Below are 15,694 nucleotides of genomic sequence, written 5' to 3'. Positions count from 1 at the left end.
TTCCGGAGTATTTTCATTGAAATATCAAAAATTATTGGAATATTATTATGTTGTAGCAATTGTTGGCAGCATTTTTAATATCGAATTTTAGATACTTCTCAAGAAAGGAATGGAATCCAGTCTCTTGTACTTGTCGTTCTAGCCCGGACTTTTTATTTACATTTTATAAGTTCTCTATCCACTTTGTCTTGGAACGTCATTGTCAAATTGTCGTGGTGGAATCACCACCATTTAGTGGAAGTCAGTAGCTAGTGATAATAATTTCTGGTTCAGAACTATACCTTAAGTACCATTAAAGTACTAGTTCGATAGTAACTACATAGATTTTCTCAAGTTCAAAAATCGATATATTTCTTATTTGCCATATATTTGATAAATATTGTGACAAATATTAGCATCACTAAGCTGATACTAAGCGGCCCAGCGGAGAGATACTCACAAACTCATGTCATCATCAGCCGAAGTAGTACTCACGTATACACACGTATATGGCTACAAACTACAAATATACATGTATATCGCTGGAAACCAAGCAGGAGATTCTAGAAGGCAAAACGTCTAGACTTTAGTAGAAATATGCAAATGAAGCAATGGAGAGTATAAAAGCAGCGCAAGCTGAGTAATCAGTAAGCAGTTTTGGTTTAAGCACGCTTTTGGTTGTGAAGTATAAGTGTTATTATGAAGTACTACTCTTGAAGTAATCTAAATAAAGACCAGTTTGCAATACTGAATATTGGAGTGATTTATTCAACAGTTTAGCGATGCGAACGTTAGTAGAATGTTTCAAATAAGCGGAATTCCCCAAAATTCATTACAATATGCTAGCTACAAAAAAACTGCTACCAGCTTTAAGACACTTCGATTATAAGTATGCCTTCTTTCCCTATACGTTAAAGACTTTTTTCGTAAACTCCATAGCTTCCCTATAAGCAAATTGGCAGGAAAGGTTTCCACCATGGGAATTATTTTGCCGTAGATTCAACATAAAAAATTCTACTTGAGTCAATTCATATAAAACAAGTCCCTCTGAGGAGAATCCGAAATACTTAGTTGTTTTGAAAGGTGGTTTCAAAACCCCTCCTTAACGCACATTGCAATAAAACAGTAACAAAAATTTAAGTTTAAAACCAGATTTATGTTTCGAGCTGAAATAAGGCAGTGAAAAGTAGACAACTTTTTGAAACCCCGAAAGCTTTATGCGGTTTTTGCTTTCCTCTTTCTTTTCTTTATATTTCTTCTAATTTTTAAATATTTACACTAGTTTGGAACTATTGAAATAGTACCGATAAGAGGACTACATGAACTAGTTGGTAATGCAGCGGGGATAATTTCCACCGCTTAGGACATAGCCTTGTTATATTCGCCAGTTAAACGCATGTAAAAGAGTTAGAAGGCGAACTAGTAGTGGTTCCGAATGCTCTAGAAGCGCACTAGTTTTGAACTAAAGGGTTTTCTACAGGGCAGGTGAAGGAAAGAGATGTACGCTATATGAAACTGTAAGAAGAGTCAGAGCCGGGTATAATTTTTAGTCGTTTATGAAAAAATCATATCGGAAACATAAATTGGCTGATGCCATAAACCAGATGACGCAAATATTGGACGTTCACGTCGGTGGTGTTACTCTACTGACTCTCAGTCACCCAAAGATTTTAGGGATAACGTTCGATAATAATCTCACCTTGAAGGCGCATGTCCCGAAATTGCATCTGAAGTACAAAGCCGCAACAAAATCCTAAAGTCGCTTTCCGGCAGCACCTGGGGAAAAGTCAAAGAAACGTTGCTAACCACGTACAAAGCAATTGGCCGGCCGCTTATGTGCTGCGCATCACCAGTTTGGTGGCTTGGTCTTAAAAACACATACTGCCTGTCAAAATGCTGCAGTTATAACTGCCACGGGATGTTTCCTTTGACCCCTGAACACCACCTCTGAGGCCAAAGAGCTCAACATTAAAAAGCACAACGAAATGCTGAACAGGCAATTTTTGCTAAACTATCACAAACCAGGACACCCTAGCAATCAGCTGCCAGATGTAGCCCCGCCTGCACAGGGTTAAGGAAACATCTCCCTAAGCACTATGATGAGATCAGACACCTGCCAACACAGCCGTTTGATCGAGACAAGCATAAGGAGGCCCTAGGCAAAATCGGTAAAAGCCTTTACCAGGACGAGCCCGGACCCCAGCAAGTTAGGTGGTCACAATATACCCGCGGTTGGTATGCCTGCCGTAAGAGGCGACTAAAATACCAGATTCAAGAGGCTGTGTAGCGCAACCCTTCAGGTTGCCAGCACAATATATAGCTTCTCCAAACCAAATTGTCAACCTCACCTATCCGCGGCGAATCCTGTTTCATTAACAGACGAGGCTCTGGCTTGGGGTCGTCCTCTGGCTCCTCATGGAACTTGGGGGTGGGGAGGGAGGGATGACCTGAAGGTTTAATGTGGCCATATAAATCGTTCCCGAGATGGTCGGGCTAGCACCTTAATGGTGCTGTGTTACCGGAGCGTACCGGATCTGTATCCGGCAAAGGAACATCACATCGATAACACTCCCCAAAGCCTTCGGGGAGTAACATTATCGCTACAACAACAACAGGACGCGCCCGGTGAACCCTGTTATCAATATACAATATCCTACCAATGTAAGTGGCATTCAGATGCCACTTATTTTTTTATTTAAATGCAGTGACCCAATTTGACACTACACCAACTTTGTTCTAGAACTGCAAGAGGTTAAACTCTTACTTGTCCAGAATCAGATGTATCCCCACATGACACCAAAAATATTTTCAATTGTCCGGCCCTGTTGAAACTGCCAGTTTCCTTAAACTCCCGTTAGAATACTTTGATGACAATTTGTCAGGGGTCGTGCCCATTGAATGGGGCGAATCACTGTTAACACAACAACAACGAAGTACTTGCTGTCATCAAAGAAAGAATGTGCGAGTTGGTACCTTAGCAGCCACGTCACTGTTGACGGATGGAAATCAAACGGAGAACAACTCTTACCAGCAAGTTCTTTTTGGGGAATTTCATATAGGAATTCAAAGTTGCCAAATGTATCAAATCTTAAAATAAAATTTGGCGTGAATTGTCCGAGCTCTTGGACTCGATATCTTAAAAGTTAGTTGTAAGAGGTAATCGACTACGAAAAGTACTCGGTACTTAAGCAAAATACTCGAGTATATAATCGCTGTTACTCGTATCGGAATGACGATTGGATTGGGTCGAAATAAAAAGTTGTAGTGAAAGTCTGCAACAACTTCTCATCAAAGGCGCTGACAACTAAGGTGATTCAAGGGATGGAGTAGGAAGTCGAGTCTTCTTAGAGGGTATGTAGAAGAGATTTTTAATTTGGCCAAAGTTGCGGAAAACGAGAAATACTGGGACGAATATACAGATCTGGTGAGGATTTATAACCATGATATCAACAGATCAAAGTGGATTTCGTGGAAAAAATTCTGTGCCGACTTAGAATGCGCCAGCGAAACTGAGGAAAGTCCTATCTAAGGGAGATGCAGTCCAGAGACTGTTATAAAATGACGACGGGAAATGGTCCCACAGTAGTGAAGAGTCCCTTGAGACACTACTTGACCCACACTTCCCATCAGGAGATTATGTGAAAGAGTTATGTAACAAAGTCTATACTCCTAATATGGAGCGAGAGGTACCAGAATTGGTAACAAATCCCAAAATTGAATTTGTAATAAAAACTTTTGTCAAGTTTGAATCGCCGGGTACAGATGGGATATTCCCTGCTATGGTGCAGATGGCAGGCAGGATTGTAGAATGGCGTAGAATAATCTTTTAGGGCTGCATAAAACTGAATTACGTCCCGAAATCTTGGAAAACGGCTGGAGTAATCTTCATACCGAAAGTTGAAAAACCAGTCATCTGCATCCGAAAGAATACAGGTCTATTAGTTTGAGATATTTTCTGCTCAAAACCCTAGAGATATTAATAGATGTGTATATAAAATCAAATATGAATAAGGAATTATCCTCTTTAGCACAACATGCTTACACCAAAGGCAAGTCAGTCAATACTGCATTGCTGCCTATCGTAGTAAGAGGCGACTAAAATACCAAATTGATTCAAGGAGTTGTGTAGCGCAACCCTCTCAAGGGGTCGGCAGCTTCTCCAACCCAATTGTCAACCTCAACTACCGGTGGCGAATCCTCTTCCATTAACAGCCGAGGCTCTGGCGACCCTGAACTCCTAATGGATCTAGGGGGTGGGAGGGCGGTATAGCCTAGAAGTTTCATGCGTTTATACCAGTCGTTCGCGAGATGGTCGGGCTTGTACCTTTATGGTGCTCGTTACCCGAACGTACCGGATCTGCATCCTGATAACACTCCCCAAAGCCTTCAGGGATTGTCCTTATCGCTACAACAACAACTACAATACTGCATTGCATAAGGTGGTCATGAATATAGAGAAAGCCCTGGGAGACCAGGAATATGCCTTAGATATTTTTCTGAACATTGCCAGAGCTTTCAAGAATGTCTCGGAACTATCAACTCGATTAATGTCCATCCGGCCTTAACATATTTGAGCTCCGTGTTAAGCTGCAGAATGAGCAGAATGGGAGACGGCATATGCAGATGGCTTTTCAGCCATCATTAGCGGCAGATGCCTAACAACAATCAGCTCTCTGATGGGTCAGGCACTTCGGGATGTACATGCCTGGGCATCTGCAGGGATGTCTTAGAACGTCAAGGCTTACCTGACCGGTCAGGCGATGTAAACCTAGAAATCATCAACATCTACATCCCTCCTGCCTCCTATTGCCCCAGTGGGTGCCGCCCTAATATCAAAGCAATACTCACTGGCTATAATCGCATTATCTTTGGCGATTTCAATGCCCATCACGATCTATGGCATTGAAAACTGCAGGTGGACAGCAGGGGTGAGATGCTGGCGGATCAAATAGAAGAAACGACGTTCTGCACAATAAACGGAGCCGCCCCCACTCGTATGGTAGGAAGCTGTCACAGTTCGCCAGATATATCAATCGTGAGCGCAGGACTCGTAAACTGCGTCAACTGCCAGCCGGTGGTAACATTGGCATCCGACTAGGTGCCTATACTTATTTCGCTCGAGCGTACCACCGACTTCATTGTCACCGAAAAACGCACTTTCATAAACTTTAAAAAAGAAAAGTGGGATGAGTACAACTCCTTCACAGACAGTCGCTTTGCTGCCCTCCCTATCCCGACTGATGCTCGCCAAGGGAAGCGTGCTTTCCGCAAGGTCATTGAATCCGCCTCGGCTCGCTTTATTCCCGCCGGAAGAATGCCCGAAATCCCGCCTCATTTTCCGGAGGAAGCCGTAAATTTGGCGAGAGATCATGACCTAACACCCCTTTCAGAGGAGTAACGTTCCTGCCAAATTTCATCATGATATCTTCAAGGACTGCCAAATTACAGCTTGCAAAATTTTAAATTACCTTCTTTTAAAAGTGGGCGGTGCCACGCCCATTGTCCAAAATTTTACTAATTTTCTATTCTGCGTCATAAGTTCAACCCATCTACCAAGTTTCGTCGCTTTATCTGTTTTTTGTAATGAATTATCGCACTTTTTCGGTTTTTCGAAATTTTCGATATCGAAAAAGTGGGCGTGGTTATAGTCCGATATCGTTCATTTTAAATAGCGATCTGAGATGAGTGCTCAGAAACCTACATACCAAATTTCACCAAGATAGCTCAAAATTTACTCAAGTTATCGTGTTAACGGACGGACGGACGGACGGACATGGCTCAATCAAATTTTTTTTCGATCCTGATTATTTTGGTATATGGAAGTCTATATCTATCTCGATTCCTTTATATATGTACAACCAACCGTTATCCAATCAAACTTAATATACTCTGTGAGCTCTGCTGAACTGAGTATAATTAAGGGTGTTAAACAACGTGTTACTCTCAAACTTTCTGCAAATGATTTTAAAAGATGTTTATTCGAAAAGAAATTGTACTTTGACTCAATGTATATTTTTAGATCAAAATCTCATGAATTGTATGTACAATGAATAAATAAAATAACGTTAAGTTTTTAGATGATAAGAGATTTGTAAAAAATAATGGAATTAATACCTACGCTTGGGAAATGTTTGTACAAGAGAAAAAATCAAAATATGAGCCGTTTATTTTGAAAGTGGCATAAGTCATTTCCAACTCATGGTCTTAAATGCATTGTTATTTTTGAACGAATGCATATATAGATGGTTCTACAATTATAAAATAATAATAAGAATTGCATCTTTTGGATATTGGACTCTAAAAAACTGGAGGCGAGGAGAGATACAACCAAATTACCACTTAACCTAAACGACATGAAATGACTTATACCACTTTCAAAATAAACGGCTCATATGCTGATAAGAAACCTTAACTGTTCAACATTGCATATGTATATATATATGCATGTGAGAATTTCATAAAACCGCAAATAAATATGAAGACTAAACATTTTGTTTATCTTCTTATTAGTTTGTAAGTTTGTGTACCTGCATTTAGACGCATACGTTCTAGCTGATCTATAAGAAAAAGCTTCGAATAGTTTGTTTTGTATTCTGACTGCAAGAAAAAAAGAGCTTAGAATTTCATCAGTGCAGCAGAATATCGAGCTCAGATTTTAAAAGGGGGAGGGGGGCTCCAAATTTTTAAAGGGTCCATATTTCTAAAGTATATAAGTATGGGCGAAATATAAAAATTCTATTTTATACCCTACTATGCTTCACCTGTCTGTGCTTAACGTATAAAAAGCCTACCATTACAAAGATATTTCTTTATTAATTTTCATAATGTTTGCGACAGTAGATGTTCAAGGCTTTAAAGCATACAATAATAGATTTATTGTAAAGGAAATAGCTGTGGTCCTCAACAATAACGAATTCCATTGTTTCCACATAAAAGCTCCATTTGAATTTTCGGATCTGAGTAAGGGTAATCAACGAGAAGCTAATTGGTTAATATTACACCACCATAATTTATTATGGTCCTATGGAAGCGATAGTTTTAAATCTGTAAAAAACTATTTGATGTCAACATTGAAGAACATAAAAGTTTATGTTAAGGGGCAAGAAAAAAAGAAAAAAGTGTATGGATAGCAGAGTTCCTCCAAAAGCCGGTGTTTAACATTGAAGAGGAGAGTACAGGATGTGATGGAATGAATCTCTTTATATTATATAGTTTACACCGAGATGTTGTGCGTTGTCAATATCATTTCCATACTGATTTTAATGTGAAAATCAACCAACGACAAATTCGTTGTGCTTTAAAATCAGCATATATTTTGTTCAAATACATATCGGCTAGTAATTTAAATTTATAATGAAATAAAATAGAATTAAAAATTTTAATATTAGTGTTTTTTTTTGTTTTAAAAGGGTGAGAATAAGAAGAAGAAGAAAAGTAAGTATATAAATACATTGTTTTCCAATATCAACCTCATTTTAAATTGACGTAAACAAAGGCATATATCACAATGAAGTTTAAATTGTATATCTCATTATTATTATTATTATTTGTTTTCAAAAACCCCTACGGGGCACCATTTTGGGAAAACCTAGATAGTAATGCGCTTGCGATAAACCAAAACTCGAAAAGTATTCAATTTAATTTAACATTACCCAATAGTAATGATATTTTATCAATCAATATTTCATTATTATTACTAAAACAAAGTGAGCCTCTTTTAACTAATGACGAAGAAGAAATTGAAGTGTTGTCAACGATACCATTATTTTCACCATCCACCAGGGCATTTTTTAAGGATTTTTCACTAGGTGGCCAAAAGAAAAATATCTCCTCGAACACCCCCCCCCCCCCCCCCCCCATCCCCCCACACCGATACTCTACCGACATACATGCGCGAGTCTGAAAAGATTATATGCTGACTCGGAACTTACTGTAGTATAAAAGAAACGCGTAGAACGGGAACCAGTTGAAAGTAAGAAGGACGAAAAGAAAAGTCTTCCGAGTCTTCTTAATAGGCGATTTTATGATATTTATACACGTGAACGAGGAAGATTGGTTTGGAGCAAATTAAAGAACTTCTTCTACATGTAGTGTTAGTGTAGCAATTTTATGCATTTAATGCAAACGATGTTTTTTTTTTGTAACGTCGATTTTGAGAAGACTCGTATTTTATTTGATATCTGCAAGTTTCCTTTGACTTCCGTTAGAGGATATTGATGACAATTTGTGATCGGTTTGCAGCTATTAGGTGGGGCGAAACATTGCTACAACAACAACAACAACCATCGCCACCAGAATGAAGCTCTGTGAAGTTGGCACCTGCTTGGGCGAATAATTAAAAAAACCATATCTCATTCGTTTGTCCAACGTTTGTCCATGTTTGTCCAGGAAAAATTTTCGTTTGTTCCTTTTGTTAAAAAGTTATTTAAAAAAAAAAAAAAAAATCGTGTGTGAAGTTGGCACCTCCATTCGCGATTTTTTGTTTGTCCACTTTTTTTAAAAAGTTATTCAAAAAAACAAAAATTGTGTGTGAAGTTGGCACCTCCATTTACGAGTAATTAAAAAAACCAAATGCCATTCCTTTGTCCATCGTTTGTCCACGAGTGTCCACGAAAAATTTTCGTTTGTCCACCTTTTGTTAAAAAGTTATTTCAAAAAAACAAAAATCGTGCGTGAAGTTGGCACCTCCATTTACGAGTAATTAAAAAACCAAATGCCATTCGTTTGTCCACGTTTGTCCAGGAAAATTTTTCGTTTGTCCACCTTTTGTAAAAAAGTTATAACAAAAAAATTTTTTTTCCAAAAAACCCAAAAAAATTTTTGTTTCGCTTTATTGTGCTAAATCGTATGCCGTCGTTTGTACATCGTTTGTCCATGAAAAATTTTCGTTTGTCCACCTTTTGTTAAAAACTTATTTCAAAAAAACAAAAATCGTGTGTGAAGCTGGCACCTCCATTTACGAGTAATTAAAAAAACCAAATGCCATTCGTTTGCCCATCGTTTGTCCAGGAAAAATTTTCGTTTGTCCACCTTTTTTTAAAAAGTTATTTCAAAAAAACAAAAATCGCTTGTGAAGTTGGCACCTCCATTTACGAGTAATTAAAAAAACCAAATGCCATTCGTTTGTCCATCGTTTGTCCACGATTGTCCAGGGAAAATATTCGTTTGTCCACCTTTTTTTAAAAAGGTATTTCAAAAAAACAAAAATAGTGTGTGAAGTTGGCACCTCCATTTACGAGTAATTAAAAAAACCAAATGCCATTCGTTTGTCCATCATTTGCCCACGATTGTCCAGGAAAAATTTTCGTTTGTCCACCTTTTTTTAAAGTTATTTCAAAAAAACAAAAATCGCGTGTGAAATTGGCACCTCCATTTACGAGTAATTAAAAAAACCAAATGCCATTCGTTTGTCCATCGTTTGTCCACGATTGTCCAGGAAAAATTTTCGTTTGTCCACCTTTTTTTAAAAAGTTATTTCAAAAAAACAAAAATCCCGTGTGAAGTTGGCACCTCCATTTACGAGTAATTAAAAAAACCAAATGCCATTCGTTTGTCCACGTTTGTCCAGGAAAAATTTTCGTTTGTCCACCTTTTGTTAAAAAGTTATTTCCAAAAACAAAAATCGTGTGTGAAGTTGGCACCTCCATTTACGAGTAATTAAAAAAACCAAATGCCATTCGTTTGTCCATCATTTGCCCACGATTGTCCAGGAAAAATTTTCGTTTGTCCACCTTTTTTTAAAAAGTTATTTCAAAAAAACAAAAATCGCGTGTGAAATTGGCACCTCCATTTACGAGTAATTAAAAAAACCAAATGCCATTCGTTTGTCCATCGTTTGTCCACGATTGTCCAGGAAAAATTTTCGTTTGTCCACCTTTTTTTAAAAAGTTATTTCAAAAAAACAAAAATCGCGTGTGAAGTTGGCACCTCCATTTACGAGTAATTAAAAAAACCAAATGCCATTCGTTTGTCCACGTTTGTCCAGGAAAATTTTTCGTTTGTCCACCTTTTGTAAAAAAGTTATAACAAAAAAATTTTTTTTCCACAAAACCCAAAAAAATTTTTGTTTCGCTTTATTGTGCTAAATCGTATGCCGTCGTTTGCCCATCGTTTGTCCATGTTTGTCCAGGAAAAATTTTCGTTTGTCCACCTTTTGTTAAAAAGTTATTTCAAAAAAACAAAAATCGTGTGTGAAGTTGGCACCTCCATTTACGAGTAATTAAAAAAACCAAATGCCATTCGTTTGTCCATCGTTTGTCCAGGAAAAATTTTCGTTTGTCCACCTTTTGTTAAAAAGTTATAACAAAAATATTTTTTTTTTATAAAAAAAACCCAAAAAATTGTTTGTTTCGCTTTATTGTGCTAAATCGTATGTCCGTCGTTTTCCCATCGTTTGTCCATGTTTGTCCAGAAAAATTTTAATTTGACCACCTTTTGTTAAAAAGTTATAACAATTTTTTTTTTTCGAAAAAACCCAAAAAAATTTTTGTTTCGCTTTATTGTGCTAAATCGTATGTCCGTCGTTTGCCCATCGTTTGTACACGTTTATCCAGGAAAAATTTTCATTTGGCTACCTTTTGTTAAAAAGTTATAACAAAAAAATTTTCGTTTGTCCACCTTTTGTTAAAAAGTTATAATAAAAATATTTTTTTTTTATAAAAAAAAAACCCAAAAAATTGTTTGTTCCGCTTTATTGTGCTAAATCGTATGTCCGTCGTTTGCCCATGTTTGTCCAGGAAACATTTTCATTTGACTACCTTTTGTTAAAAAGTTATAACAAATTTTTTTTTTTTTTTCAAAAAAACCCAAAAAAATTTTTGTTTCGCTTTATTGTGCTAAATCGTATGTCCGTCGTTTGCCCATCGTTTGTCTATGTTTGTCCAGGAAAAATTTTCATTTGGCTACCTTTTGTTAAAAAGTTATAACAAAAAAAATTTTTTTTTTTCGAAAAAACCCAAAAAAATGTTGTTTCGCTTTATTGTGCTAAATCGTATTTATTTATTTATTTATTTATTTATTATTTAAAGTCGACGACAAACTATGGTCGACTGCATAATATAAAAGATATATAAATATACAACTCAAAAGATAAAATTTAAGATATATCGAGCTTTCAACAATGTTATATTACAAACAAAGAAATATTAATGAACATTACTATTTAATTTCAGAATATAATAATAATAAGAAATATGAGCAGAAATAAGATCTTATGCCGAAATCTTATACTGGCGGAATGCATCAGATTCCGCTCAGCATGACTTCGGAATGCAGTGGATTCCAATCTCCCTGTTGGAATGCAACAAGATTCCAATCAGCATGTCATGGGAATCCGGCAGTGCTAAGAGTAGTGTAATGAGGATACGCCATCACAAGGCATAAAAAAGTAACATGACCTGTGTTGTTGGAATGCACCGGATTCCAATCAGCTCGATGCCTGACCCATAAGATTATACTGCCGGAATGCATACGATTCCGGTCAGTGACTCTTGAAAAAGCATGTTTTTTACGTTGTTGGAATGCACCAGATTCCAATCAACACAGTACTGTCTTGTTCCTTCTTAATGAGACATGTTGATAAATGTTCCTCCATCCTTAAGCGAGATAGTTCCTGTTTTTTATCGAAGGAATAAAATGCCGGCAAATTAAATTAGCTTGTATCTCTTAAATTAGATAGGCAAGTATTGCATTACGTATAGTGGCAAAAGTACATTCAAGACTGATGCAGCTATACAAGTCATTGTAGTGCGCGCACCAGATAAGAAGAGGATTATTTTTAGCAAAGTTTCGTCGACAAAGGGGTAAATAGAAAGGAACGTAGTGTCTGGATACTCTAGGGGGAACCGCAAAAAACAAGCGGCTGAGGAGGTCCGCGGAATCAATTTCTCCAATAATGAGCTTATGGATGAACAATACCCCCAGTAATATTCTCCGATTTTCCAGAGTGGGTAAGTTAATAAGAAGAAGTCTACTTCTGTATGGAGGAAGGTGGAGACTTGAGTCCCAATTAAGGCCGCGCAATGCAAATATCAAAAATTGCTTTTGAACTGACTCAAGACGCTTTATATGCTTTTGAGAAACAGGGGACCAAACGCATGAGCAATACTCGAGTATTGGACGAACCAGCGATGTGTAAAGAACCTTAGTGAGGTACGGATCATCGAACTCTTTAGCCCATCTTTTAACAAATCCAAGTAAACCCAACGCTTTGTTGGCTATAGATGAAATATGCATGTTAAAATTCAATTTCGGATCAAAAAGGACACCTAGATCATTTGCAATAGATATACGCTCCAAAGGCGTACCATCTATTACATAAGATTTCAATGCTGGCTTCACTCGGTGAAATGTCATATACTTACATTTAGAGCAATTTAAAGCTAATAAATTTGTTGTGCACCAACATTGGAACGAGTCCAAGTCGGCCTGAAGAAGATCCAAGGAACTCAAATCGGTAGGACAGTAAGTGTAGCAAAGTTTTACATCATCCGCATACATTATAGTATGGGAATATAATATTGTCTGTGGCAAGTCATTAATGAAAAGGGCAAAGAGCAAAGGGCCTAGATGACTTCCCTGGGGTACGCCAGAGGAAACTCCGAACGATTCCGACAGATTGCACTTGAACAGGACTTTTTGGGTCCGGTTAGAAAGATAGCTTTTCAGCCACATTAATAGGTGAAACGGAAAGCCCAGTAAATCAAGCTTATGAATAAGCAACTCGTGGTTGACGGTATCAAATGCTTTGCTGAAGTCCGTGTAGATGACATCCGTTTGCTTGTTCGCTAAAAATCCTTCCATAACTATAGAGGTGAATACAAGCAAATTTGTAGTGGTTGACCTTTGACGAATAAAACCGTGTTGGCATGGAGATAAAAGACTAGAACACTGATATTGCAGTTGATTGGTGACAATCTGTTCAAAGACTTTAGGAATGACTGAAAGTTTAGCAATACCCCTGTAGTTTTCAACTTTTGACCTACTACCTTTTTTATGCAGGGGTATAATAAAAGACTGTTTCCAAAGTGCCGGGAATGACGCAGATCCCAGAGATAGCTCAAATAATTTTAAAATAGGCTCATACATGTTTTCGGCGCAGTACCTAAGCACGCAGCTAGGAACACCGTCCGGTCCCGGAGAAAAGGTGGGCTTCAAAGATTGAAGACTCTGAAGAACAATATTACCATCAATAGCAGGATTCCTAATGTAATTCGAGCTATCTAAGCGATAGGGATATTGACCAGAATGAAAACCACTGGGTGAATACGTGGACTTAAAGAACTCAGAAAATAGTTCAGCAACGTCGTCATCAGTGCAAGCTTTTTTACCTCCAAAGGTTAATGAGGAAGGATACCCAGAAGTTTTCCGCTTTGAATTTACGAAACTGTAAAACTTTTTTGGATTTCTAAAAAAATGGGCTTTACAACAACTCAAGTAATTTTTATAACAAAGCTGATTAAGACGGTGAAATTTAGAACGAGCTATTAGATATTTAGAGAGGTCAGCAGATGCTCCAGATTTCTTGAACCTCTTATAAAGCCTAGATTTGATGTTATTAAGTCTGATAAGTTGCCTTGAAAACCAAGGGGGCTTATTCGAACATAGGGTATAGCGAGTAGGAATGCAGGTATCAAAGAAGCTATCAAGCGTACTGTAAAATATAGAGATAGCCGAATCGACATCAGTGCAAGCATAGAGATCCGACCAATCATGGGAAGCCAACAGATCATTGAGCATAATGAAATTCGCTTTGTAGAAGCATCTAGATCGGGGACGAGACTGTACTTGAATCCTACGGGGTAGGCTGATATCAAGTGATATCTCTAGCGTAGGGTGAAGAGGGTCTTCTGGAAGGGATAAAGGTGGTATTTGCGTAAGGGCAGTACCCACCGAGCCATCCACAAATACTAAATCCAGCATTTTATTTCCACTATTTGGAACATTGTTAATCTGTAAAAGAGATGAGTCTAACAAGCAATTGAGAAACTCATGTTGAGCAGTGGGAGTTAAAAAGTTTGAATCACTTATATTAACCCAACTAACTGTTGGCAAGTTAAAGTCACCAACAACAACAAGTCGATCGTTATCTCCCAACTGCGAATGCAAATCACAGATGGCCGAGCTATGACTAGCATAAACATCCATATCCGAACGAGGTGGTATATACGAACAGCAAACAATTACGCTATAGCTACCGAATGAAAGCCTAACTGCTATGAATTCGATATGGGAGATATTGTCCAGCGAAATCAACTCAGACGATAGGTTAGATTCAACAGCAATAAGGACACCTCCCGCTCTAGAGATGCGATCACGCCGATAAACAGCATATTTATTTGAAAAAACCTCAGAATTGTAATTATCAGGCTTTAGCCAGGTCTCCGTAAAAGCTACAACTTGTGCAGAAAAGTTGAAAGAATTAAGGAAGAATGGAACAAGTTTTGATCGTAAACCACGAACATTTTGATAATTAATGAGAAGACGGGACAGATCAGCAATTACCTTTGTGTTGTTATTACTGTGTTCGTCATACCGTTTTTTGGCTGTAATAAAACAGGTTCGGCCCTCGCCTTTCTCGTGAACAAGTGAACCACAGTATGCAGTATGTCCGCCGTTTGCCCATCGTTTTTCCACGTTTGTCCAGGAAAAATTTTCGTTTGTCCACCTTTTGTTAAAAAGTTATTTCCAAAAACAAAAATCGTGTGTGAAGTTGGCACCTCCATTTACGAGTAATTAAAAAAACCAAATGCCATTCGTTTGTCCATCATTTGCCCACGATTGTCCAGGAAAAATTTTCGTTTGTCCACCTTTTTTTAAAAAGTTATTTCAAAAAAACAAAAATCGCGTGTGAAATTGGCACCTCCATTTACGAGTAATTAAAAAAACCAAATGCCATTCGTTTGTCCACGTTTGTCCAGGAAAATTTTTCGTTTGTCCACCTTTTGTAAAAAAGTTATAACAAAAAATTTTTTTTTCCAAAAAACCCAAAAAAATTTTTGTTTCGCTTTATTGTGCTAAATCGTATGCCGTCGTTTGTACATCGTTTGTCCATGAAAAATTTTCGTTTGTCCACCTTTTGTTAAAAAGTTATTTCAAAAAAACAAAAATCGTGTGTGAAGCTGGCACCTCCATTTACGAGTAATTAAAAAAACCAAATGCCATTCGTTTGTCCACGTTTGTCCAGGAAAATTTTTCGTTTGTCCACCTTTTGTAAAAAAGTTATAACAAAAAATTTTTTTTTCCAAAAAACCCAAAAAAATTTTTGTTTCGCTTTATTGTGCTAAATCGTATGCCGTCGTTTGTACATCGTTTGTCCATGAAAAATTTTCGTTTGTCCACCTTTTGTTAAAAAGTTATTTCAAAAAAACAAAAATCGTGTGTGAAGCTGGCACCTCCATTTACGAGTAATTAAAAAAACCAAATGCCATTCGTTTGTCCACGTTTGTCCAGGAAAATTTTTCGTTTGTCCACCTTTTGTAAAAAAGTTATAACAAAAAATTTTTTTTTCCAAAAAACCCAAAAAAATTTTTGTTTCGCTTTATTGTGCTAAATCGTATGCCGTCGTTTGTACATCGTTTGTCCATGAAAAATTTTCGTTTGTCCACCTTTTGTTAAAAAGTTATTTCAAAAAAACAAAAATCGTGTGTGAAGCTGGCACCTCCATTTACGAGTAATTAAAAAAACCAAATGCCATTCGTTTGTCCACGTTTGTCCA

General features: G+C 37.4%; 1 protein-coding gene across 4 annotated transcripts in view; it reads right to left on the bottom strand.

Moving 5' to 3' along the window:
• Opa1 (Opa1 mitochondrial dynamin like GTPase) overlaps positions 1-15,694 on the bottom strand; it is an 88,371-nt gene that overhangs the window by 34,440 nt on the left and 38,237 nt on the right. The gene's annotated exons all lie outside the window — the stretch shown is intronic.

This window comes from Eurosta solidaginis, chromosome 3 (assembly GCF_040869045.1).
Source record: "Eurosta solidaginis isolate ZX-2024a chromosome 3, ASM4086904v1, whole genome shotgun sequence".
Lineage (NCBI taxonomy): Eukaryota > Metazoa > Arthropoda > Insecta > Diptera > Tephritidae > Eurosta > Eurosta solidaginis.
This window is presented reverse-complemented; position numbering and strand designations above follow the sequence as displayed.